Genomic DNA, 26,179 nt, shown 5'->3' on the forward strand with positions numbered 1-26,179 from the left:
AAACCTCCATCTGTTTGTTACTTAGATTGACTCTAAAAAGGGAAGAAGCTGGAGTTCAAACTCAGGCATTCTTTACCACTGTGTTACCCTACTTACCACTATTCTATCCTGCTTCTCAAAAATAACCAAAGAAGGAAGCAAGGAAGAACAGAAACTGCCAAGATTTAGAGAAAGCAGGAATAAAGTATCTGTAAATCTTGGTGAGGTTGAGGAACAGTGGTGAGCTTTGAAATTAGGTGAAGGATAGGCAGTTGTAGCTTGAAAGTGGAATAGCATGTATTTAAGACTTCAGGGATAGAGCAGTTCAGGAAATGAGAAAATTGAGGGTGCAGTATTGGAAGCAAATGGCTAAAGTGGAATAAAAGTGAAGATCAATAGCATAGAGATAAAACTAGAAAAATAAAGCTATGTTGCCAAATTTTACATGCACAGAATTGAGAGCAGGTGCAAATGCTGAGTTTCTTGGAGAGAGGGTATACTATCAGTGTTAACATCACTGAAGAATTGGAGGAAAAGATATCCCTATATGGAGAGACTATAAAAGATATTAGAAAAATAATTATTTATTTATTGAATTTTCAAACTTTCCCTTTATGTGTCTCACTTAAGTGCTCATGCCTGGAATTACACTCATTTTCTTTTTTTTCTGACAGGGCAAGAAAAAATAAATCTGCCAGAAAGTCAAGTTGATTTTCCTTCTATGTGTTTGATTTCATAATATTCCTCTCCCACATTCTCAGTCTTTGCTGACCTTCTGTTTTTCAAAACCTCCTGAGTCTCTAGAGTTATCCATCTAACCTGACCTTGCAGTATTTAACCCACTGCCTTTATTTAATATGCTCTGACTCACACCTAGTCTTGACCTGTTTATTATAGACTGACAGTTGCCCTACAGACCAGATTCACTGATGCTGGCAACTTTCTGCTCCTTCAGACTCCTTGGTCCTGACCTAGCATATCCTCATTTTTTAAATAGGGCTCTTAGCTGCCTAAGCTGGATGAGAATGAACATTTCATGTTTTCTTGGCAAGGAAAAAAAAAAAAAACACTTCTTTCTGCTTTCTCTGGGTTAAAAGAAATCCCTACAAAGGCAGTCTCTGCAATATTAAAAGACTGCCATTTTAAAAATAATAAAGTATATATTATGGAAGACAAATGCCTCTGATTTAGCATCAGAGAATTTTAGATTTGCAGCTCAGCAGGGCTTTGGCTTTTATAAGCTTCTCTCATTATGAAATTAATTATTTAAATAATTACAACAATGTAAATGAACCATCATCTCAAAATAGAACCCAATTTACTTCCTGCTAGTCCCCTAAGGGGCCTTTTTTTATAGTTCAGTGTAACCATGTCATCACTCCAATTTACCAATTTGTGTTTCCTGCTTTATGGATTAAGCACTGTGGGGGCTATCATATTCTAACTACCTTTGTTTCCCCTTTTTCTTTATTACCGTGTTAGTATTTTACCAATAACTGACAAAGTTTGGTGGGAGGCAGAAAGTGATAACAGCATGTCCACAGGGCAATTCAGGTTAAATATATGTACATTTAATTATTTACACTTGGATTTAACATTGTAATTGGGAGTCCTGGAAAGGCATTAGAATCTCAGTATACTACTAACAGCATAGTGCCTGGATTTTTCAAAGAAGAGCTGATATGGGACTAATGAGATTACTATCAGATATACAGCTTTGCCTGAAATTGCCTTCTTCACTCTTTCAATAAGTAGCAAAATTCCAGTAAGTCTCTTATCTCGATGATATTCCTTTAAACTGAAACCCTTAATGCTACTAGGTGATTTGAAAACTAAGTTTGAAATGTATAACATAATTCTGTACTTGTTAAAACCTTGGAATAAGCAGAGCTAGATAAACACAGTAGTCCCCTTTATCCATGGTAGAATACATTCCAAGAGCCCCCCAGAGGTTTAAAACTGTGGAAAGTACTGAATCTTACATACACTGTACTTTTTCGTATGCTTATACACCTTTGATAAAGTTTAATTAATAAATTAGGCATAGTACCAAACTAGGAACAATAGTAATAAAATAGGAAAATTATAACATGCCAGCATCACTTATTTTGTGCTTTGGGACCATTATTAAGCAAAATAAGGGTTACTTGAAGACAAGGACTGTGACACCATTACAAGTGATCTGGTAACTGAGACTACTCAGTGACAACTGGATATGCTGAACAAAAGGATGACTTAACATTCCAGGTGGGACAAAGTGGAGAGGCCTGATGTGAGAATTCCTAAAGTCTTTCCATTAAAATTTATACATTGTTTATTTCTGGAATTTTCCATTTGGTATTTTTGAATAGCACTTAACTGTGGGTAACTGAAACTGTGGAAAGTGAAACTGCAGATAAAGGGCGATTATTGTACTAGATTTTATTTGTGTGTATGAGTAGAAGGTGAAACTAAAAGAAAACAGTATAATAGATAAGAAAAAAAACATAGTTTCAAAAACTATGATGTGTAAGGAAGAAAACCCATTGTTTATATAACATATATACAAGGGTTGTACATCTTGCATGTAAAATGTAACTACATATGAGCTAATCAAATGATGATTTCTAATAATCAGGTAAAGGTAAAACTTCAACCAACTGTTTGTTCTTCACTAACTCCTTAAAATATCTTTTGCTGCCAAACTAGTCATCACCTCTAGGAGCTCAGTCAGGGTGGTGGGAAAAATTGTAAAATGAATGCAAACCTTCTTGGAAAGCCAGAGGATCTTGCAAATGCCTTGGAATAGGATGTGGCTGAAGGCAGGCAAATTCTCTTATTGGGTGCCTAATAGCTTAAGTTAGATAACTAGGGGATATAAAGAAGCTAATCTAAATAAGTTAGTTTACTTAGGCCTCAAAACTTGGCTTTTAATCATCTGTAAGACTGCTCTCTCTGGGGAGGGCAACCATGTTAATTATCCACAAGTATGTTAACTCAAAGCTTTTGTCATTAAATCTGTACTGAATAAATGCCCACAGTGCCAGCTTCTGAAGGCTGCAGCTACTAACACTTTATAGCACCCTCCTTGACGTCTGTGAGAGGCCCAAACCCCTAGCCTGCTCTTTCACTGTATATCTGTGTCTGAGTGCATTTGTTCATCCGTGGCTGGGTCAGGGTCTGTGGGTCTGACCCAACAATGATCTAACACAAATCAGACTTCTGAGGTTATAGAGTAGATTGTCTTGGGGGGACAGGTTATATACTCGCAAGTGTCCACAATTTTGATAAGAAAATAATGGTTTTATTGTGGTTTCATGTTGACAGAATCTAGGAACTCAGAAAGCATACTAAAACCCCTAAGAATCAAGAGAGGTTGGCAATACAAAAAGACAAAGTCTGAAATGATGAGCTCAAAGCCATGAGGTAGGTTTTACCCAGATTTTAACAATTTTGGCCACATTTGTAGTTATTTCAGAGATATTTGTGTTGTATAAATAATGTAAATTTTGGTGACATATGACTGTTAGAGAAAAACAAAAACATGACTTTTAATGCTTGGGTAATACATTCCTAGAAAATATAGTAGCTGGTAAATCCAGCTTTTTACGAGTAAAAAGAAATACACACACAAAAAAGTGGAGAGACTGAGCACGGTGGCTCACACCTATAATCCCAGCACTTTGGGAAGACAAGGTGGGTGGATCACTTGAGGTCAGGAATTCAAGACCAGCCTGACCAACATGGAGAAACAACCATCTGTATTAAAAATACAAAATTAGCTGGATGTGGTGGTGCATGCCTGTAATCCCAGCTACTTGGGAGGCTGAGGCAGGAAAAGTGCTTGAACCCTGGAGGCGGAGGTTGCAGTGAGCCAAAATGGTGCCATTGCACTCCACCCTGGGCAACAAGAGCAAAACTCTGTCTCAAAAAAACAAAAACAAAAACAAAAACAAAACTAGAGAGTTGGGGAAAACATATAAAAGATAATTATATTAGAAAATATTCCCTCAATCTTCACATTCCTTAATTTGCTTTTATATTTAGTTTTGGTGCTTCCGTATATATCTCTGTGTGATATCTCAATATTAATTTGCAATACGTTAATTCTCTCAATGACTAGATATACTTATGAGTGCTATTGATTACCTCAAACTTTTATGCAAAAAGCGTCACTAAATCTAAAAAGGTGCATTTCAGTAAGATGAAGATATCAATCTATGAGAAACATGTTTTGATTCAAAATCCTCTGTACCCCATAAAGGAGCTTCAAAATATATAAAGCAAAATTTTTTTAAAGCAAATGGGGCATATAGCCACATTAATAGTTTGACACTTTAAGATATCTTCTTCAGTAGCTGGTAGACGAAAGTGAACCACAGAAACAAACATCTGTCAGATTAGAAAAGTAAAAAGAGGGCACTGATTTCAAAGAATATGTTCTAATTGGAATATATGAGACATTGCATCCAACAATGACAGAAAATGCGTTTTATTCAAATACACATAAGAAAGTCATCAAGACTGACAATATGCTGGTTTATAAAATAAAACTTAACACTTGCAGTGAATTGAAAGAATTTAAATTGTAGTCTCTGACCACATTGAAATAACCTAGAAAATCCCCAAGTTTGTGAAATTATACAATACATTTATGAACAACTTAATTATCATCTTAAAGAAGATAAAATCATAATATAATATTAAAAAGAACTAATTTCAATTAATTTAACAACTTAGATAAGATGGACAGTCATCTGAATGTATACAAGTTACAAAAAATGACACAAGAATAAATTGAAAAAAAGTAATAGTCCTGAATTTGTTTTTAAAAATAAAACCTAAAATTAAATATTTGCCTGTGGATAAAATCCCGGATAATTTACTTATTATTTTTTATACTTGAAATATAAATAACATCAAAATACACAAAGCAAAAATTTCCAAAATTAATTGGAAAAGTAGAATAATTCTAATCTTCACAGATAATTTAACATTGTTTTCTCAGTAATTAATAAAACATATATTTTTAAAACTCTATAAAGACATAGATAACCTGATCAGTACTGTCAACCTTTGCCTAAAACAATATTTGTAGGATATTACTGCTTCCTACAACTGCTAAATATACAATTCTTACAAGTGAAAAATAATAGGAGCAAGGAAATAGACCTGAAGATATAGTGTTATTTAATTTATGATTAAGGTATCACAGTAATATAATAAGGAAAAGACATACTTTTTCCATAATTGATTCTGGGCTAATTGGATATCCATATGGAGAAAGGAAACTAAATATTGACGTCTATTTCAAGCTACATATTTACTTGCATGAATATGTGAAAAAAATGACTAATATTTCAAAGAGAAAACACAGGAGAATATCTTCATGACCTTGGCATAGGCAAAGTTTTCTTAGGCTATCAACAGCATTAACCATAAAAAAATATTGTGATGTGGACTATATTAAAATAACAATTTCTGTTTAGTAAGAAACATTAAAGGGTGTGAAAGCAGGCAAAAAAATGGAAGCAGTTATTTGCAGTGTCTTTTGCAAACAAAGGTTTTGCCTCCAGAATTTATAAAGAACGTCTATGAATCTTTAAGAGAAAGACAAAATCACAACAGAAAAATGGATTAAGTCTTTAAACAGGTACTTCACAAAAGGAGAGTATCAAATTACAAAATCAACATATAAGAAATGTTTATTTGCCATCAGATAAATGGAAATTGAAATCACAACATAATAATACTGCACAATCATTAGGCATATTTAAAAAGAAAAGCACAAAATACCAAGTGGAATCAATAGAAACTCAAACTCTGCCCTTAGGAGTTACAAAAAAATCACACAAGCATAAATTGTGTGATTAAAAAAAAATCCAAACTCATTATTTTTTGACAATTTTTTTTGAAATGTAATTTACATGCTGTAGTATTTGGCCATTGAAGTTGCACAGTGAATTTTTGTGCAATCACAGATGTGTGGAACCATCACCATTGTCAACAGTGGAACATTTTTGTCACTTTGAAAAGAAAGTCTGTACCCTTTAGCTATCAACCTCTACCCAGTCTCAGGAAAACTGTAATCTGATTTTGTTTCTACAAATTTACCTATTCTGGGCATTTCATCTGAATAAAATTGTGTAACAGGCAATATTCTTGGTCAATACAGGCTTTTACAACAAACTACTGTAAATTAGGTGATGTCTAAACAACAGACATTTATTTCTCACGGTTCTGAAGGTTAGGAAGTCCAAGATCAAGGCAGCAGCAGATTTGGAGTCTGGTGACAGTTTTCTTTCTGGCTTATAGAGGGTGCCTTCTCACTGTGTTTTAACATAATAGAGAGGTTTAGCTAGCTCTCTGAGGTCTCTTTTATAAGGGCCTGACCCCATTCATGAGGTTTGATGCCACATGACTTAATCACCTCTGAAAGGCCCTGTCTTCTAATACCATCAACTTAGGAATTAGGTTTTAACACATGAGTTTTGATTTCAAACATTTAGACCATAGCATTCTGCCCTGACACCCAATATTACTTTATTCCTGTTTGATGTCCAAATTACACTTCATTATATGAATATACCACTTTTTGTTTATTCATTCATCAACTGATAGACATTTGAGCTATTTCCACAATTTGGCTATTATAAATAATACTGCTTTATACATTTGTGTTCATATTTGTATGTGGATATATGTTTTCATTACTTTTAGGTATATAACTCTTAGTTCCATAAGAGTTATAGAGCTATATAACTCTTAGTTATAGGTATATAACTAGTTATATGATTTTTAAGTATCATATATCTTAGAATAGGTAGATCATATAGTAACTCTCTGTTTAATAATTTGAGTAAGTACAGGCTATTTTCCAAGGTGACTGCAACATTTTTTACATTCCCACTACCAATGTTTGTTATTACATGGCTTTTTTATACTAGCCATTCTAGTCAATTGGAAGTGGTATGCCATTGTGGTTTTGATTTGCATTTCCCTGATGTCTAGTTATGTTGAGCATTTTTTTTTTTCACATGCTTACTGGTTATTCGTATATCTTACTTAGAAAAATGTCTGTTTGAATATTTTTCCCATTCTTATTTGGATTGTCTTTTTGTTATTGAGTTATCAGAGTTCTTTATATATTCTGGATACAAATCCATTATCAGATATATGAATTACAATATTTCTCCTAGTCTATGGGTTGTATTTTTTACTGTCTTAATGGTGTCCTGTGAAGCAAAAAATTTTTTTTTCACTTTGATTAAGTCCAATTTATCTCTTTTATTCTACCTTTGGTGTCATATCTAATAATCCATTGCTGAACCCAGCATCATATAGGTTTACCCCTATGACTTCTCGTTATAGTTTTATAGCTTTAGCTGTCATATTTTGGTCTTTGACTAGTTTAAGAAGTTTTTATGTATGTTTGAGTTAAGAGTCTGACTTCATTCCTTTGCATGGCTTATATATAGTCCAGGTTACTTTTAAAAAAATGAACAAGTGATTAATATATTTAAAGTCAAAATGGGTCTACGAATTAGGTTGGAAAAAAGTGATACACGCAGTCATTCAGGAATCTGGAGAGACTATTTCACCACATTTTCTAAAATTGTCTTCAAATGTGTAAAATAAATAGCAATTTTATTTTTATATCACTGTTCCCCCCACCTTTTTTTAACAAGGATTGTGAGCAGTGACATTAATCTGTTGACTGTTGCTGAATATATCAGATATGCTTCATAAATATGCACCTGCTGTGCTGCTGAAAGAACCTGGTATTTTCTGATGCTCCATTGAATACAATGGACTGACAGCTTAAAGAGGCAGAAAGAAAGATAGGTGGGAGGAAAGTCCAAGAGTAAATGGGTTAATAATACACTATAATACACTCTTCATTGAAACCAGTTATTACTGAAAAGAATGGAGGCACAACAAATTCTTAAATAAAGGCTATCTTATGAAATGTAATAACACTAGAACTTGTGCTAAAATAGATATACTCCTTACTGAACCAATTATAATTTTCTAAATACATGGTACTATGTTTTTTTTTTTTTTTTTTTAAATCTGAGTTTTTTTAAGAGGTGATGGCCTTGAGCATGAACTAGCCAAGTTATGCATCGTACTTACTCAATATTAAAATGCAAAGAATTTATATCAAAAAATGGCATATTATACTCCCCTATGTAACATTACATTTGTAAAGTTTCAACAAAAGGCCTATAAAACCTCTGTATATAGCTGCATAATGGTTCCCAATTGTTCTGAAAATAGCTCAGTCCATGGAAAACATTATAAAGAAATTTCATTCAGGCCTAAATATATCTATTCCTTTGACATAGTCATAGCAATTCAAGCATGAGAATGAATACAAAATAGGCCTTATGAAACCTGAAATGGGGTTTTCCTGTATTTTAAAATTATGTGTCCCTTTCAAAAGTGAGAAGATTTGGAGATAATTCAATTTAAGCTTACTAGAAACATGAACCTTAAGGGTGAAGGCATTTCAGTAATTAGTCTTTCTTTCCTAATTATAGTTGTGGATATGTGCTTTCTTTTTTTTTCTTGGTGATTTCTGAATATTTTACTATTCAAAAGAAAAGTCTTATAAATTAGAAATAATTGAAAATTTTTTGCTTAAGCAGAATACGGAATGTCTACATCCTTCAGGTTCATATTTATTATCATATCAAATGTGTAGTAATAACAAAATCTTTCTCCTTATAGAAAAATACCTAGTTGTCAATTAGTAACAATAATGATAATCAGAATACTAATAGGATAAAGTTTTTCTATGCATTTTGTTCTAATTTCTGTGGTGAATAAAAAGTATTTTAATAACTTTCAGATATTATTACAATAAGCTTTTAATAATATATTTACATTTTAAAATATTTCATAGTAAGTTTTGCTGACTATAATACAACTAATTACTTTGGTCATTGTTGTATTCACGAAACTATGCTATAATTCTTTCTCTCAATGATGTTTAACCTATCTGCATAATTATTATATTCCAGATAATTATTACTTCCCCCCTTAAATTTTGCTTATACTTTACGTATTCAATTCCTTAAGCTTTATTTTCTTTCCTAGGAATACTCTGGGTTGTCCAGACATCTTAAGAGTTCATCTTCTGGGAGATATTTTTGCCATTTCAGGTATAGTGGTGTTAGAGCTTGATTTATAGCATTTTCTGATTCTGTGGTGTATATATACATTCTGAGAGATACACATTTGGCTTTTGAGAGCTTATAGAAGGGTTCAGTTCATCATTAATCTATTTATTCCTTTTGTTTATGATCAATTGCTTTATAACCTATTAGATTATGCTATGATTATTTGAGAAATTATTGTCATGTTATAAAGTAACCCCTGAATTGCCCTTAATGGTTATTTCCTTTCATTATCACTATATGTATGCATGATTTTCTACATTAGAACATGATTTCAGTGAAAGTTAGCAACTGTTCTATCTTTGAGTTGATATTGACTTTCTCAACACAATTTCTTATTCCAACAGTCCTTGACTTTTTTGTAAGTGTTTGTATGTCAGCATGATTTCATTATTCCATTTCCTCTTTCACTTTTTTTTTTTCATTATACTTAAGTTCTGGGGTACATGTGCAGAACATGCAGGTTAGTTACATAGGTATACACATGCCATGGTGGTTTGCTGTACCCATCAACCCATCATCTACATTATATATTTCTCCTAATGCTATCCCTCCCCAAGCTCCCTATCCCTCAATAGGCCCCTGTGTGTGATATTCCCCTCCTTGTGTCCATGTGTTCTCATTGTTCAACTCCCACTTATGAGTGAGAACATGTGATGTTTGTTTTTCTGTTCTTGTGTTAGTTTACTGAGAATAATGGTTTCCAGCTTCATCCATGTCCTTGCAAAGGACATGAGCTCATCCTTTTTATGGCTGCATAGTATTCCATGGCATATATGTGCCACATTTTCATTATCCAGTCTGTCACTGATGTACATTTGGGTTGGTTCCAAGTCTTTGCTATTGTGAACAGTGCTGAAATAAACATACATTTCTTGATTCAACAAATGAAATCAATTTTCTTCTGAATTACTTATTCCACTCCTCTGACCACTTCTTTTAAGACCCTCATCACAGGCTCCTCTTCCTGTAGCAATTCTATAACTGAGTGTTTCCTACATTTCAATATATAAAATAACAAGAGAGTGTTTTTTTATAAATGTAGTCTCCTGGACTTGACTAACAAATTCTGATTTTATAGGCTTGCCTCCCAGTTTAGTTGTAGCATTTTTGTAAGCACCAAGGTGATATTCATGTGGATAGATGATTCATAGGTGAGATTTTGGTAAACAGTTGATAAATATTTTTCTTTAAGGCTCGTCTCTTCCCCTTTCCTTTAGTGATGTTATCATCTCTAGCTTAAATATGCAGTGGACCTAAAAATCTACATCTGAAGTCTTGTCGGAACATATTTATCAAACACACTCTTTAAAGCATTGAAGATGTTAGCATAACATCAAGAACCCTGGCTAAATGTGACAAAATATTTTATTTGTATTTATTTACAAAACTATATTGGTATTTAGCAGATCAATTTTTTCATAGGGTTCCCCCAAAATCAGAGAGATAACTCACACAAGAAAAAACTAAAAGCAATGTTTAAAAAACAAAAGTGAAAAAAAAGTGATAATACATAAATGTGGTATGAAGTCACTTAGAGAAAAATAGTTTAATTTGGTCCCAGATCTTTAGGTGTACTAAAATGTCTTCAGCGTTGTTTTATAGTTTTTGGAATCTCATAGAAGAAAAAAAATGCTGTCAATTAAAAGCCACCTAATTTCAAAACTGTAATAGTTCTGCTTGACTAGTTATATGAATAAGTAGTGGTTTAAGCTATCTAACGCTTCACCTGCCTATTCTTGAAAGAGGCATGCAATTGTATACATGTTAAGCCTATAGACCCCTGACTAATATGACTTAGGCTTTATTAATTACCAACTAACAGAACTTTTTGGAAGCTCATTAGGGATACAAGTTAGCTCACTAAATTGTCACTCTTTTGTAATCTCTGTCTTTTTGAGCCAAATTGGTGCATATCTTGCATTAATATCTGACACTAACTTGGAAGGCATTGCACTCCCACATCAGCAGTCTCATCCTCACATTCATCTCTCCCCAAGATATTTAGTAATCTCCTTAACCTCATATGTATTAAGTCAATTAGTGTTTTTTGGGAAATTTTGTTGTATATTAGGATTGGAATATCTTTATTTAATACTAAATTCATATTTTATTTGACATTTTATGTTTGAATAATTAATTCATCTGATGCCTGATATATGGCTTGAGATTTTTTCCATATAATCAATCAACTATCCTAACATATTATTAAACCATTTCATCTTTCCTCACTAACTTTGATACTTTATCACAGTTTAGATTATTAAATATACCCTTGTTTTTATTATTGATTGTCAATTTCCTCATTGACCTCAGTTTTTTTCATCAATAATTTTGGTGATTATGCCATGGCTAATTTATTAGTATTATTATCTGAAGGAGTCATTAAGCCCCTCATGTCTCCAAATTTACAATTCAAATATTTGTTGCAACCTGTTAGTTATCCAAATACATTTCAGAATAATTTTACCAATTGCAAACAATTATCTGGAGGAACTATTGCAATTAGTTTAAGTTGAGAAATTATTTTACTGATAATTTACAAGTTATTTTATCTTAGTCTTTCCTTGTTTCAAATACATAACCTTTGAATTTCTGCTAATTCAATCTGCTAGCACATCTTTTGTGTGTAAATCAAGCTATAAGGATTGTTAGAATCTGAAGTGCTACAGATACAGTGCTTGGGCCTAATGGGATTGAAGAGACTGAGCTGATAGGATGAGGCGTCTTGGACCTAAGACTAGAGATGAGGGATACAGAGAGTTCCACAGCACATGGCATGATGAGAAAATAACTAGTGTAGACAGAGGACCAGATCCAATCTTATCTTGTTTCCCACCCTCATTTTACTTTAAGACTTCTAAAAATTGGGATCTGGGAATTGGAGAATGAAAGGAAAGCCTGAGGAAAAAAATTGAATTTAGTAAGTTTATTCTTAATTGGTAATGTTATATTGTTTCAATTTGTAGAATGAAGGCTTGGGATAAAAATTACAACTTTTTGGGAGGTGGGACCCAAGATGGCAGACTAGAAGCCTTTTGGAGTCTCCTATCAAATAAAAACAAATTAAGCATATGAATCCTTCACCAGCAACCAAGGGAACCAGGTTCTGTTATTGAAATTGACTAGAGAGTTGGTGTGATCCACAGAGAGAAGGAAGAGCAGTGTGGTGCGTAGCCCACCTGAGAGCCACATGGGGAAGGAGGGCCCCCTTCCCCATCCAAGAGAGGCGATGAGTGAGCCACTATGTAGACAGGGAAACTGTGCTTTGTCCATGGAACTGTGCAACCCACAGATCAGAAGATCCCACTCATGAACCCATGCCACCTGGGCCTAGCATCCCAAACTGGAACATGCGGATTCTTATATGCTCAGCTGGTATATGCTTAAGCCTGTCAAACTCCTGTGGGGAAGGGCAACCAGCACCGACTACCACTTCCTGCTGTCTAAGCCATTTGAACTTCTTGGGTGAGGGGCAGCAGCCAGCACTGGGACTGGCAAGTGCCTCATATGCGAAGCTTCCTGCACAGAAAGGCTGCACCCATTTCTATAGCTCCAGGCTGTGCTTTCCCTCTGCTGGAGCCAGGAAACCTGGACAGCTTGGTCCCGAGACTTGTCCCCACAGCCCAATACACTAGCTGTGGCAGTCTGTGGCCAGTGCTAAAAGCAGTGTTAAGAGGGAAATTTGTAGCACTAAATGCTCACATCAGAAAGCTAGAAAGATCAAAATTGACACACTAACATAACAAATAAAAGAGCTAGAGAGACAAGAGCAAACTAATCCAAAAGCTAACAGAAAACCAGAAATAGCTAAAATCAGAGAAGAACTGAAAAAGAGATAGACATGAAAAACATTCCTAAAAATCAGTGAATCCGGGAGCTGGGTTTTTAAAAAGATTAACAAAATAGATAAACTGTTAGCTAGACTAATAAGAAGAGAGAGAAAAATAAATATAGACACAATAAAAAATGATCAAGGGGTTATCACCAGTGCCACCACAGGAATACAAACTACCATTAGAGTAAACTATAAACACCTCTATGCAAATAAACTAGAAAACCTAGAAAAAAAATGAGTACATTTCTGGATGCATACTCTCTACCAAGACTAAACCAGGAAGAATTTGAATCCCTGGTAGACCAGTAACAAGCTCTGAAATTGAGACAGTAATTAATAGCCTACCAACCAAAAAGAGCCCAGGACCAGACAGATTCACAGTTGAATTCTACTGAAATACAAAGAGGAGCTGGAACCATTCCTTTTGAAACTATTCCAAACAATTGAAAAGAAGGGAGTCCTCCCTAACTCATTTTATGATGCTAGCATCATCCTGATACCAAAAGCAGGAAGAGACGAAACATAAAAAGAAAACTCAGACCAATATCCATGATGAACATCAATGTGAAAATCCTCAATAAAACACTGGCAAACTGAATCCAGCAGCACATCAAAAAGCTTATCCACCATGATCAAGCTTCATCCCTGGGATGCAAGGCTGGTTCAACATACACAAATCAATAATTGTAATCCATCATATAAACATAACCAAAGACAAAAACCACATGATTATCTAAATACATTTAGAAAAGCCTTTGATACAATTCAACATCCCTTGATGTTAAAAACTCAGTAAACTAAGTATTGATGGAAAATATCTCAAAAGAATAAGAGCTATTTATGACAAACCCACAGTCAATATTATATTGAATGGACAAAACCTGGAAGCATTCCCTTTGAAAACTGATATAAGACAAGGATACTGTCTATCAGTACTCCTATTCAACGTAGTATTTAAAGTTCTAGCCAAGGCAATCAGGCAAGAGAAGGTAATAAAGCGTATTCAAATAGGAAGAGAGGAAGTCAAATTGTTTCTGTGTGCAGATGACATAATTTTATATTTAGAAAATACTATCATCTCAGTCCAAAAATTTCTTGAACTGATAAACAACTTTAGCTAAGTCTCAAGATATAAAATCAATGTGCAAAAATCGCAAGTATTCCTTTACACCAACAATACACAAGTAGATATCCAAATTATAAATGACTCCCAATCACAATTGCTACAAACAGAATAAAATACATAGGAATACATCTAACAAGGGATGTGTAGGATCTCTTTGGAGAACTGAAAATCATGGCTCAAAGAAATAAATGATGACACAAACAAATGGAAAAATATTCCATATTCATGGATAGGAAGACTCACTATCATGAAAATGGCCATAGTACCCAAAGTAATCTATAGATTCAATGCTATTCTTATCAAACTACCATTGAAATTCTTCACAGAATTATAAAAAAAACTATTTTAAATTTCATATGGAATCAAAGAAGACCCTGTATAGGCAAGATAATCCTAAGCAAAAGAACAATGATGCTGGAGGCATTATGCTACCTGACTTCAAAGTATACTACAAGGCTACAGTAACCAAAACAGCATGGACTGGTATGAAAATAGACATATAGACCAACGGAGAATAGAGACCTCAGAAATAACACAACACATCTACAACCATCTGATTTTTGAAAAACCTTACCAAAATAAGGCAATTGGGAAAAGATCTCCTATTCAGTAAATGGTGCTGAGAAAACTGGCTAGCCATATGGAGTAACCTGAAACTGGAACCCTTCTTTACATCTTATACAAAAATAAACTCAAGATGGATTAAAGATTTAAATGTAAAACCCCAAACCATAAAAACCCTAGAAGAAAACCTAGGCAATACCATTCAGGGCATAGGCATGGGCAAAAACATCGTGACAAAAATGCCAAAAGCAATTTTGTAAAAGCCAAAATTTACAAATGGGATCTATTTAAACTACAGAGCTTCTGCGCAGCAAAAGAAACTATTGTCAGAATAAACAGACAACCTACAGATTGGAAAAAAATTTTGCAATCTACCCATCTGATAAAGGTCTAATATCAATAATTTACAAGGAACTCAAACATATTTATTAAAAAAAAAAGACATCCCCATCAAAAAGTGGGCAAAGTATAGGAACAGACACTTCTCAAAAGAAGACATTTATGTGACCAACAAACACGTAAAAAAGCTCAACATCACTATCGTCAGTGAACTGCAATTCAAAACCACAATGAGATACCTCGTGCCATTCAGAATGGCAATCATAGGTAGATGATGGGGTGATAGATGCAGAAAACCACCATGACATATGTATAACTAACAAATCTGCACTTTCTGCACATGTACCCCAGAATTTAAAGTATAATAAACAAAGTCAGGAAACAAGAGATGTTGATGAGGCTGTGGAGAAATATAAATGTTTTTAAACTGTTGGTGGAAATGTAAATTAATTCAACCATTGTGGAAGACAGTATGGTGATTCCTCAAGGATCTAGAAACAGCAATATCATTTGGCCCAGCAATCCCATTAATGGGTATATACCCAAAGGAGTATAAATCATGCTACTATAAAGACACATGCACATGTGTGTTTATTGCAGCATGATGTACAATAGCAAAGACATGGAACCAACCCAAATACCCATTAATGATAGACTCGATAAAAACAATATTGTCCAGGGAGGGGAACTTCACACACTGGGATCTGTTGCAGGGTGGGGGTGGGTAGGTGAAGGATAGCAGGGATTGGGGACATTGGGGAGGGATAACATTAGGAGAAATACCTAATGTAGGTGATGGGGGGATGGAGGCAGCAAACCACCATGGCATGTGTATACCTATGTAACAATCCTGCAAGATCTGCACATGTACCCCAGAACTTAAAAATAAAAATAAAATGTTGTCCATATATACCATGGAATACTATGCAGCCATAAAAAATGAGATCATGTCCTTTGTAGGGACATGGATGAAGCTTGAAGCCATCATCCTCAGCAAACTTGACAGAGGAACAGAAAACCAAACATCACATGCTCTCACTCATAAGTGGTTGTTGAACATTGAGAACACATGAGCATAGAGTGGGGAACAACACACAGCAGGGCTTGTTGGGACATGAGGGTGAGGAGAGGGAATTTGGAGGATGTGTCAATATGTGCGGCAAACCACCGTGGCACACGTTTACCTATGTAACAAACCTGCACATTCTGCACATGTATGCTTATTTTTTTTTTATTTTTTTTTTTAGGAGAAATAAAGAAAAAAATACATTTTTTCTATTTGTTGGCATGCTACCAATTTCCAGTTGGGAACTCAAAATATACATGTTTCTTTTGAAAAACAAATCATGCTTTAATATCCAGTTGAATGTTTTACTGCATTTTAGTTTTAGTAGGTTGGAATTCATCTTGGAATAAACAAATATTAAAACACTTTTATACAGACACATAACTATTCCTAGAAAATCATATATTCAGCCTTCAAAGGAAAGTTTCACAAAGATCTTCCCTACTCTTTTATCAATGAGAGTTTCATGTTGGAATTAATTATTTTTAATTGTATGTTTAGAAGGTGACTTTAGCACATAGACAATAATTTTTGAGACTGAGCCTCACAGCACTAGTTTTAGCTTAATTAGATTATGCATTTGTTCAACTCAGTTTCAAGGTCCCTGCCCTATTTCAGAAATTACACATCCTTATCTGTAAAAACAGAAAGATTAAGTCACACATATTAAACAGTCACTCAAGGTTGAAAGTGATAACGTAAGATGTGTGTAAGCATAGAATTTTAAATTTTATTGTCTTTAGACTTCTTTTTATTAGCTACACCTACAGAGAGAGGAAGATTTTGGGGAATTGGGACTTTTTTTGTCTCTTTGTCTTAGTTCTTTATCTCACTCTCCCACATCTAACCCATATCTAAAATATTGAATATTATCCTCTTTCTGGATTAGAATTCTTTATCATTTCCAAGTTGAAATGTAGAGGAGTTTCTCTATTAACTAATGCTCTAAGTAGTTACCTTTTTGATGAACAAGTCATCTGAGAATCTTCCATTGTAGATGGCCCATAACCTTCTCCATGCCATGTTCTGTTTTCTATCACAAATGTGGAAACTTTTGTCTCTTACTCTCAGTCTATTTGACTTGTTTCTGCATGCTGTCTAGATGATTCCTAACTGCGGAATAACTTCAAGAATTTTTTGTAAAACAATCAAGGGTAAAAGGAACAAATTTCAAGCTGTTATCTGCACCCCTAACCCACTCTGCAGTATCTTTCGTATCCCACGAAATGTGAGACCAAAAGAATTGGGAATGCCAAAATGCCAAGAATCTTTTATTGCTTAGACATTCATGACAACATCTCTACAACTCCCACTGTCCCTCAGGAGGGACAGCCCCTTTGTTTTCCAGGACAAGCAGAGAATGGACAGGTAAAAGAAATGATAAATTAACCGGGCACAGTGGCTCATGCCAGTAATCCCAGCACTTTGGGAGGCTGAGGTGGGTGGATCATGAGGTCAGGAGTTCAAGATCAGCCTGGCCAAGAAGGTGAAATCCCGTCTCTAATAAAAATACAAAAATTAGCTAGGCATAGTAGCCTAGTAGATCTGGAATACCAGCTACTCAGGAGGCTGAGACAGGAGAATTGCTTGAACCCATGAGGCGGAGGTTGCAGTGAGCCGAGATCGCGCCATTGCACTCCAGGCTGTGTGACAGAGGGAGACTCCATATCAAAAAAAAAAAAAAAGAAAAAAAAAAGAAAAGAAAGAAAAGAAATGATAAATTCTTAGATTCTGTACACTCCAATTTTTTTTCTCTCTTCATTTTGGACTGCTGTTTATATCCAACAAATCTTAGGCATATGAGCTGAGCAACTCAGTTTCATAAAGTCTGATGAGGTCCTGAATGTGTGAACTTCTTTTGCCATATCCTTTTCAGCAAGCAATTTAGGTGTATGCCAAAGTCAATAGTAGATTTCTTCTTTAGGTTGGGCCTAATTTCTGAGGTAGAAATTTAAGGATAAAATATACCAAGAGATAAAATATTTTTGTCTTAATATTTTCTTTTTAAAACACTATTTCATAATTTTCATATATTATCATTTTGGTTTCTGCTATCTTCTTATGAAAGATACTCTTCTAAAACTTTGCTAGTTGGTTTCTCCACATTTTATGGAGCAGTAGGGAGAGGGTTTTACTGCCAAATTAATTACTACCTCCTCAAAGAGAAGTAATGTTCAAAATATTTAAAAACCTGTCCTGAAAAGCATTTCACTATAATTCTATTACCTAATTATAATAGGTTTTATAGTGGGTATTTCCATGTCCTTCAGTGAGAGCAGTAACAGCAAGCCGATTGAATTTTTGACCCAAGGTTTTTCACTGGAACTTTGTAAGCACTGCAGGCTTCATTTACTGTAATTATATAAAATTTATTTTTCTGAGAAAAGTGTATACATATTTTGGCAAAGCTTTCTTGAGAAACATAGCTAACAGTTACACTTTGTTGTATTCATAGTTTTCTCACCTCGGAAAGATAAACACATGAGAGTGAGTGTTAAAGAGTTACAGGTCTATGGAACATAATTTACCAAGGTCTGTTGAAACGCAGGCATTGAGGGAAGTTCTACTAATCAAAGAGAGCAAGAGCAAGAGACTCTAAGAAATACATTGCCTCAGAATACTTTTCAGAAAGAAAATGGAGCAATCCTTACTTAGATCATAAAATAAATTAAAGAGCGTTTTTGCTTCACCCCCTCTCCACTTTATGTGCAGCTAGAAATCTACTGCCCGATTCCTTTCCTTTTTTTTCCTCATAGATAGAATGTTCTTTTCTTACATTTCCAGCTTTGCTTTTCCTCCCCTTTCTCTCCCTTTCTATTTCCTTCATCTTTATCAATTAGTAACAATTGAATCAATTTAAAAATGTATCTTTTCAAAAATATTTCCTGTGAAATTTGAGAAGGAGGCAACAGGAAAAAGAAATACAGCTGGATACTTTTTATACATAATGAGAATTTTTTAAAGGACAACATCTTCATGTTGATATTTATTGAATTCAGTTTGCCCTTATTTTCTTATTTACATTTTGTATTTGCTTTCTAGTCATAATCCTGTTTTATTTTCTTATTACTTTTGCTGGAGTTATCATAAAAAATTACTTTCTACCCAGATGACTTGGAATTTGTGTATTTTTTAAAATCTCCATGTATTTTTCTTTAAATAATTAAAATGTATTTGAATTCTCTTTCACCATTCAGACAAGGGAAACAACAGTAAAATGTATGATGATGAGATACTTAACAGGTTTCATTTTTTTCTTGAGCCTTTCTCAGCCTCCATATCAACAGCATCAACCACAGCAGCAGTAATGACATCATTTGTATATTATTTGTGCTCTTTTTTTGTTAGCTTAATTTTTTAAATAAAGTAAGAACAATTCTATATGCTTAACTGCAAGTTTCACCTTTTGTTCATCACTAGATTGATAGAATAACACCGTTATAGATCAGTATTAATGAGTGTGTGGATCTAAGAGTATGTCACTTATTGCTACTTTGGTATATACCACTAAAGCTTTTCTGAAGGTCAGTTTTTCATTAGGTAGCAAAATATTTCAAAATAATTAAAACTGATCTCGACCTTTAATATAATCATTATCCTTTTAGGGTTTCATCCTAAGAAGGTAAATATGAATAAGTGCAACATTTTTCACTAAAGAAATAATAGTTGCACTTTTTAAAATTGCCACAATATTAGAAGCCTTCTTCATGCACATGAATTTTTTTTTTAATGGATAATGTACTATTCCTAAGGTCAAATAACATGCTGACATATTGCATTGGTAAATATGTAATGGCCTGGATAAGGAATTGTGGTTATAATACATTAAAAGAATAAAATGCACACTTACAAAGCATGAAGTCTAATTTTATTTTTGTTCAAAAACAGTATACATGTAAAGTGCTTATACTTATATGCATACATTTATCTTTACATATTTATATGGGACATTATGCATTAATCTGTTGATTTTGTGGGGGACTGGTAATATTTGTAATTATTATTTCCTTCATAATAGTTTTCTGTACTTTCATGTATTTTGCAATGATACTTATTCTTGTAACAACAAACACAGTAACACTGAAAAAAATTTAAATCAGAATCTATAAAACAAAAGATAAATAAAACTGAATAAAAAAATATATATTTTCATAGCAAAAGATATCGTTAGCAAGTGGTAAACGGAGAAATGTTTGCAATATAATGTCATCATCTAATAATTAATTGGCCAAAATATGCAAAAACGTATCTCCGATTGATAAGAAAGAATAACACCCCAAACACAAAAACACTTAAAAGAGATAAAGAGTTAATATATAAAGGGGAAAAATTCAAATAATCATACAGAAACATAAATATAATGCAACAATGACATATCAATTTGTACCTGTCTTTTAGCAGAAAAAAACAAGCACATGTTAAAATCCAGTGCTGGCAAGGACATAAATTGCTATGGTCCACTTGAAAGATAACCTAACAATATCTTCCAAGATAAAAAAATAAACATATCCTTTATTTTTTTCCTCAAAGTACCACAAATATGGAAATTGACATAACTATAATGAAGGTATTATAAAGACTTGGATGGATTTCCATGGTGCAAGGGCAATAAAGAAAAATTATTACCCAAAAATTAGGTGGTCCCTAATGCTATGTTTCTAGAAATATATGACATAAACAGAAAATAAATACATTTTTATATGTATTTGTATATTTGTGTAACATGGAGAAACATGTATAAAGATTTAGACTAATCTATAGGTTACCTGAGGTTGGGATTCAGATTGGAGAGGACCTGAGAAACATACAGAGAAAAAAGAGACAGAAAAAATAAATATTGTATAATATTAGGTGAAAGTTATATTAAATTCTAATGAAGAGTTGAACAAGAACTAGAAAATAAGTTGCATTACAAAATGAATTTAATTAAATGGCAGATCTTGTGTTTCATTGTATTGTTTGTGTAAAAAAATTCCTATTAATAACCCATAATCATTGGCAATTGACTTATAAGATGTGGAGAGGAGATTGTCAGCTATACTTCTTCTTTCCCTTGAAGAGATAGCCAGCTGATTCTGGAAGGTAGACCTGACAATGAGCAACTATAGCTAACTTAAATCTCACTTTTATGGAAGGAATCCAATGCATACACATGTTTATCACTCTGTCCTGCTTTTGGGCTTTTCCCACCCTGCATTAACAACTAAATCCCAGCCAAATTGGCCCTGGTTCTTTCTTGAATCAAGTCACACACTTATCTCAGGGTCTTTACAAATATTCTTCTCTTTGCTAGAAATATCCTTCCAGAAATAGTCACATGGCTTGACTCTTCCCATCATCAGATCTCTGCCCAAATATTAATACTTTATAACAAGCACTTTCCCTGATCTCTTGACATGAAAGAAACAGCTTCCACTACTCACTCAAACAACCCAACACCCTAACTCACTTTACTCATTTTCATAGCACTTACCTTACCTGACATATTATATGTTTATATATTCATTTACTTAATGCCTAAGTTCTTTCTGATGAAATGTGCATTCCATGAGAGACTTTGTTTTGATTACTATGGTATTTTCAGTTCCTAGAACAGTATCTGATAACTTTCATGGCATAAATACCTTTTGAACAAATTAATGCATTTACGGAGACACAAAAGAAAGTGCTAGATTTTTTAAAAGTGGTTTCTTAAAAAGACTAATCTCATGTAAGGAGACAATTCTGCGATTATTCAGTGTCTACAGAGGAGAGAAAGTGTAAGAGTTTTGTTTTGTTTTTGCTTTTGTTTTGGGGCAACAAAGAGAAATTATCTTATAATTTGAATATTGGGTAGTTGTGGCAACACCTACCACCCTTATCCCCCACAGCACTCAGAGGAGCAGTCAAGGGCTCTATGACACAGTTTGTCGAATGAGGATGCACACGAGAAAATGAAGTTTTAGGCTTTGAAAAGATTCTCCTGCACCAGGCTTGCACAGAAGAGACAAGGCCACTGACTACTGAAAGATGGATGTGGGTTTCAATATGTGGACAACATGCAACCATGATGGGTTAAAGATAAAAAGCCCTTCCACCTTTTCTCTGAGCTTCACGTAAACTGCTCCAATCGGCTTACCCAAAGAAAAAGAGGGAACCTCCCTATTATTTGAAATTAAATTTTTACCTACCCTGTGGATAAAGTTTCAGGAAAACCAATTTAAGTTGTGTTAACTTAAATATATTTTGAAATGTGATTTTAGCTAGTGGTCATTAGTTTTGCGAACATTTAAGTATTATATGCCTCTGCTATTGCTATAAAGCAACTATACACATTCAGATAGTTTATTTCTGTATATTTCTCTCTGGAATACACACATATATCCACATACACAGCCTTCAAATGTGTAAATAAATGGATTGATAAAGATATGTAACTGAACACAAAAAAGTCAAGCAAGTACATAAGGTCATACAAGTTCTGTTTTCTTTATATAGCCAGAGAAAATAGTTTATGTTGCAGAAGGTCTATAGTCTTCCACAAATTCATATAATAGGTAATAGTTTGAAATTTGAAATTATTTGTTTTTAAATATAACTGTGTCTTAAATTTACTAAAGTCAGAGACAGATTTCACACTTAATAATATGGTTAACAGTTTTCTACAATATTACAGAAATAAAAATTTTACCCGTAGACTAATGATCAGGACGTGCTGGTAATGTCTTGTTCTGTATAAAATAAACATGACGTTTATTTTATATCAGACTTCTAGGAGGTAAGATTTAGACTTGCTAAATGTGGTATCATTTCTAGAATTGCTAAGAACGCTTGTGTCGCATACATACATGCACTATGTGCTGATTGCAATCCTTGAATTTGAAGCTAACCTCAGTTTTAGGCCATCTGTGAACCTTTTGGAAAATTAGTATGCAGGTTATATGTGAAAATTCCAAAGTTAATACTGATGTGGTGAATAAAAATGAACTATGATGATAATAACTTCGAACGTATATTTTAGATAGTTAAAAAAAAAAAAAAACCCTGAGCAGGTAAAGGATAGGCAACAGAAGATTCAGGGAAATTAAACAACTAAATAATGTAGACTTAAAAAGGCTTCTGGTAAGATTAATTTCTCTGTGAGACTCAAACATAACACAGAGAGGAAAACCAAAGAAGAAGACAGACACCTGAAATGTTCAAAAAATAATCTCTGCCCCTGGAGAAGAACAAATGTGTAATGAACAATATTGCCTGAATTCTGGGAGTATAATCATACTCATACCCCAAGCCTGGATGTACTGCCAAGCAGTTGTATAGGCTGTTGCACCTCTGCACGAGCCATGTCCTGCTAGAAATGAATGGTTTCAAGTCAGAAGAAAATGCCACAACAGGAGAAAAGCATTGGAATCTTAGCTAGGATTCACTAATAATATGGTACAGCAATAACAGATACTCAAAGCCAAAAATTGACAAACACTTAGGAAATGAGTGTTAAAGTAGGCAATCTTTAATATACTCTTGTCCGGGCATGGTGGCTCGCGCTTGTAATCCCAGAACTTTGGTAGGCCCAGACTAGAAGGTCAGTTGAGGTGAGGAGTTTGAGATCAGTGTGGCCAATATGGCGAAACCCATCTTTACTAAAAACAGAAAAATTAGTCAGGCGTGGTGGCACATGCCTGTCATCCCAGCTACTCTGGAGGCTGAGGCTGGGGAATCCCTTGAATCTGGGAGGCAGAGGTTGTAGTGAGCTGTGATTGCGCCACTGCACTCCAGCCTGGTGACAGAGTGAGACTCCATCTCAAAAAACAAAACAAACAAAAAAACAAAAGATAATCTTTGTGCAATGGACTGAATGTTTTTTTTCTTTCCAAATCCTTATGTTGACATCCTGACCCTCAGTATGATGATATTAGGAGATGTGAGGCAAAGCCCTTATGAATGGGATTAATGCCCTAGTAAAAGATGCTGAGAAAGTTCCTTTGTATTTTTACCATGTGAGAATTGTAATGAGAAGATGCCATCTAGGAACCAGTCCATCTAGGACTTGCCCTTATCCAGACACTGAAACTCTCAGAACCTTGATCTGGGACTTCCCAGCCTCCGGAACAATGAGAAATAAATATCCTTGTTTATAGTCATTTGGTTTATGGTAGTTTGTTATAGCAGCTGGAACAGACTGATATATTGTTTATTAAGCAAACAACTTCAGGAATTGTGGTGGGCTATCTGAGTCTATGGTTTGAGGGGTAATAAAAACCAGAGAACACTGCCAGAAGGCTGGTGGAAAAGGTCTTAATTTTTAAAATTAAATTAGATCCCAAAGCCCAGAGAACCCTCATCTCAGGGGTTTTAGATTCAGAAGGCCTGGTTCAGGTTCATTTTCTACATGTGAGAGCAGGAACAAAAGTGAGTAGCATGCTAGTCACCAAACCCACCCTGACAGATCTTAACATCCCTCAGAAGGTGGGGTAAAGGAAAAGGAGGAGGAGAAAGAATATTCCTTTTTTCATGCAGGAGGACAGCCAGGCACAGATGGTGATTTCTGTGTCATCAGACTAGACCCTGCCAATCTGGGGATTTTGAAACTTTTTATAGCAATTGCCACTTTGGAGGCTTTTTGGAAGTCAGGTTTGAGCAGCCTTTCCTGAGTGTGGGCTAAAAAGCTGCGGGGATGCAGATATACTGCCCAGTGCACACACCCACTAAGCTTGTAACTGACGGATGACTTGATGCAGAATCTAAGCATCATCCTGAAAGTTGAAAAGAACTCTTCTCAGCCTCAGAGAAGGAACATACCCAAAATAGCTGCAGATACTTTAAGGCAGCCCTTAAGCCCTTGTTTTTTATTTGTTCTCTGGGGAAAGATGGACCGATCACTGTATATTGTACTCATGAGGAGAACATAAAATTAGTAATGTGAAGTATACCTGCTTGCGCTCAGGAAGACAAAAAGGGATCAGAAAGACAAGTTTCACTTGTCCTCCATGAGTCTGTAGCCAAAGCTGTCTCTACTCAGGCAGCCAGGGTCAGAAAAGGACAAATAAAGCAACTTGAAAACCATGATACATCCCAGGATTCGGTGAGGACAGTGGCTTATATTACAATATTTCTCTGTCAACTGGTGAGTGCTGAGTAGAGGGGCTATATTTCCATTGACACAGACTAGAAATTTGGAAGAACTTAGTGATTTTATGGATGAGAAAGATTGAGGTTGAGAAGCAGCTCTCACTTCCTGTTAAAATGCAATCATCACGTAGGTACCTCCATGCCAAATATAGCTAATTATTAACCTCCTGTTCTGACTTCTAGATTGGATGGTGCTATTTTGAATGGTGAAAACTGCCTTAAATCAGGGTAAAATACCCAGCTCTTCAAGAGCAGAAGTAAATACAATCCTCACAGCCAGAAAGATTCTCCTTTGCATGTTGAGGGGAGAAATAATTTATGTCAGAGAAAACTCACCACTGAACAAAAAGTTAATCTGCATTCAACTTCTTGGCAGAGGTAAGTGCAATAAAGGATTGAAAACACTGTTTTTTATTTTCTTGTGTGGAGTCAAAAAATGCACTTGAAAAATGATGTGGTAGAATGCTCTCTTGAGGTATTATGTTTGTTTTTTCTTATTTAAAATTATTTCAAAATATATGAAAAATAAGGGTTTATATAAGTTATATGTTTGATTTAAAGGACCATAGTAAAAAGCACACCATATGCCCAAAGTACAGCTTAAAAAGAGAACATAAAATACACAAAATGAACTATTGTAGCTCCCAGTGTGTCTATCTGTAAACCCTTTACCTCCAAAGATCCCCATATCCTGAATTTTGACGTTATTTCTTTACTTTCTATTACAATTTTTACTACAGGTTATGTTATGTGTATGTGTTTGTATGTGTGTGTGTGTAATGATATATATGTAAACAAACACACACATATATATAGAGAGAAAAGAGAACTATATAGTATGAATTTACAGTGTGTTTTAAATTTTTTGGTTGAAATTTGTGTCTTTTAAAATTTAATAATGGTTTAAAATTCAATTTAAGACAGATTTAACTGTAGATTGATTTTTGTCAGTGTGTAACACTTTATTATATTATAAACCACAAGGTTAGCCTGTTTCA

At 34.4% G+C, this 26,179-nt stretch overlaps 1 long non-coding RNA gene across 1 annotated transcript; it reads left to right on the forward strand.

Moving 5' to 3' along the window:
- The first annotated feature begins 3,320 nt into the window (after window positions 1-3,320).
- Window positions 3,321-25,525, forward strand: LOC141584991 (uncharacterized). Its single transcript, XR_012518272.1, has 3 exons — window positions 3,321-3,384; window positions 9,061-9,125; window positions 25,365-25,525. It is a non-coding gene; the product is annotated as an uncharacterized LOC141584991 (long non-coding RNA).
- Window positions 25,526-26,179: the final 654 nt, after the last annotated feature.

Source organism: Saimiri boliviensis, chromosome 7 (genome assembly GCF_048565385.1).
Source record: "Saimiri boliviensis isolate mSaiBol1 chromosome 7, mSaiBol1.pri, whole genome shotgun sequence".
Lineage (NCBI taxonomy): Eukaryota > Metazoa > Chordata > Mammalia > Primates > Cebidae > Saimiri > Saimiri boliviensis.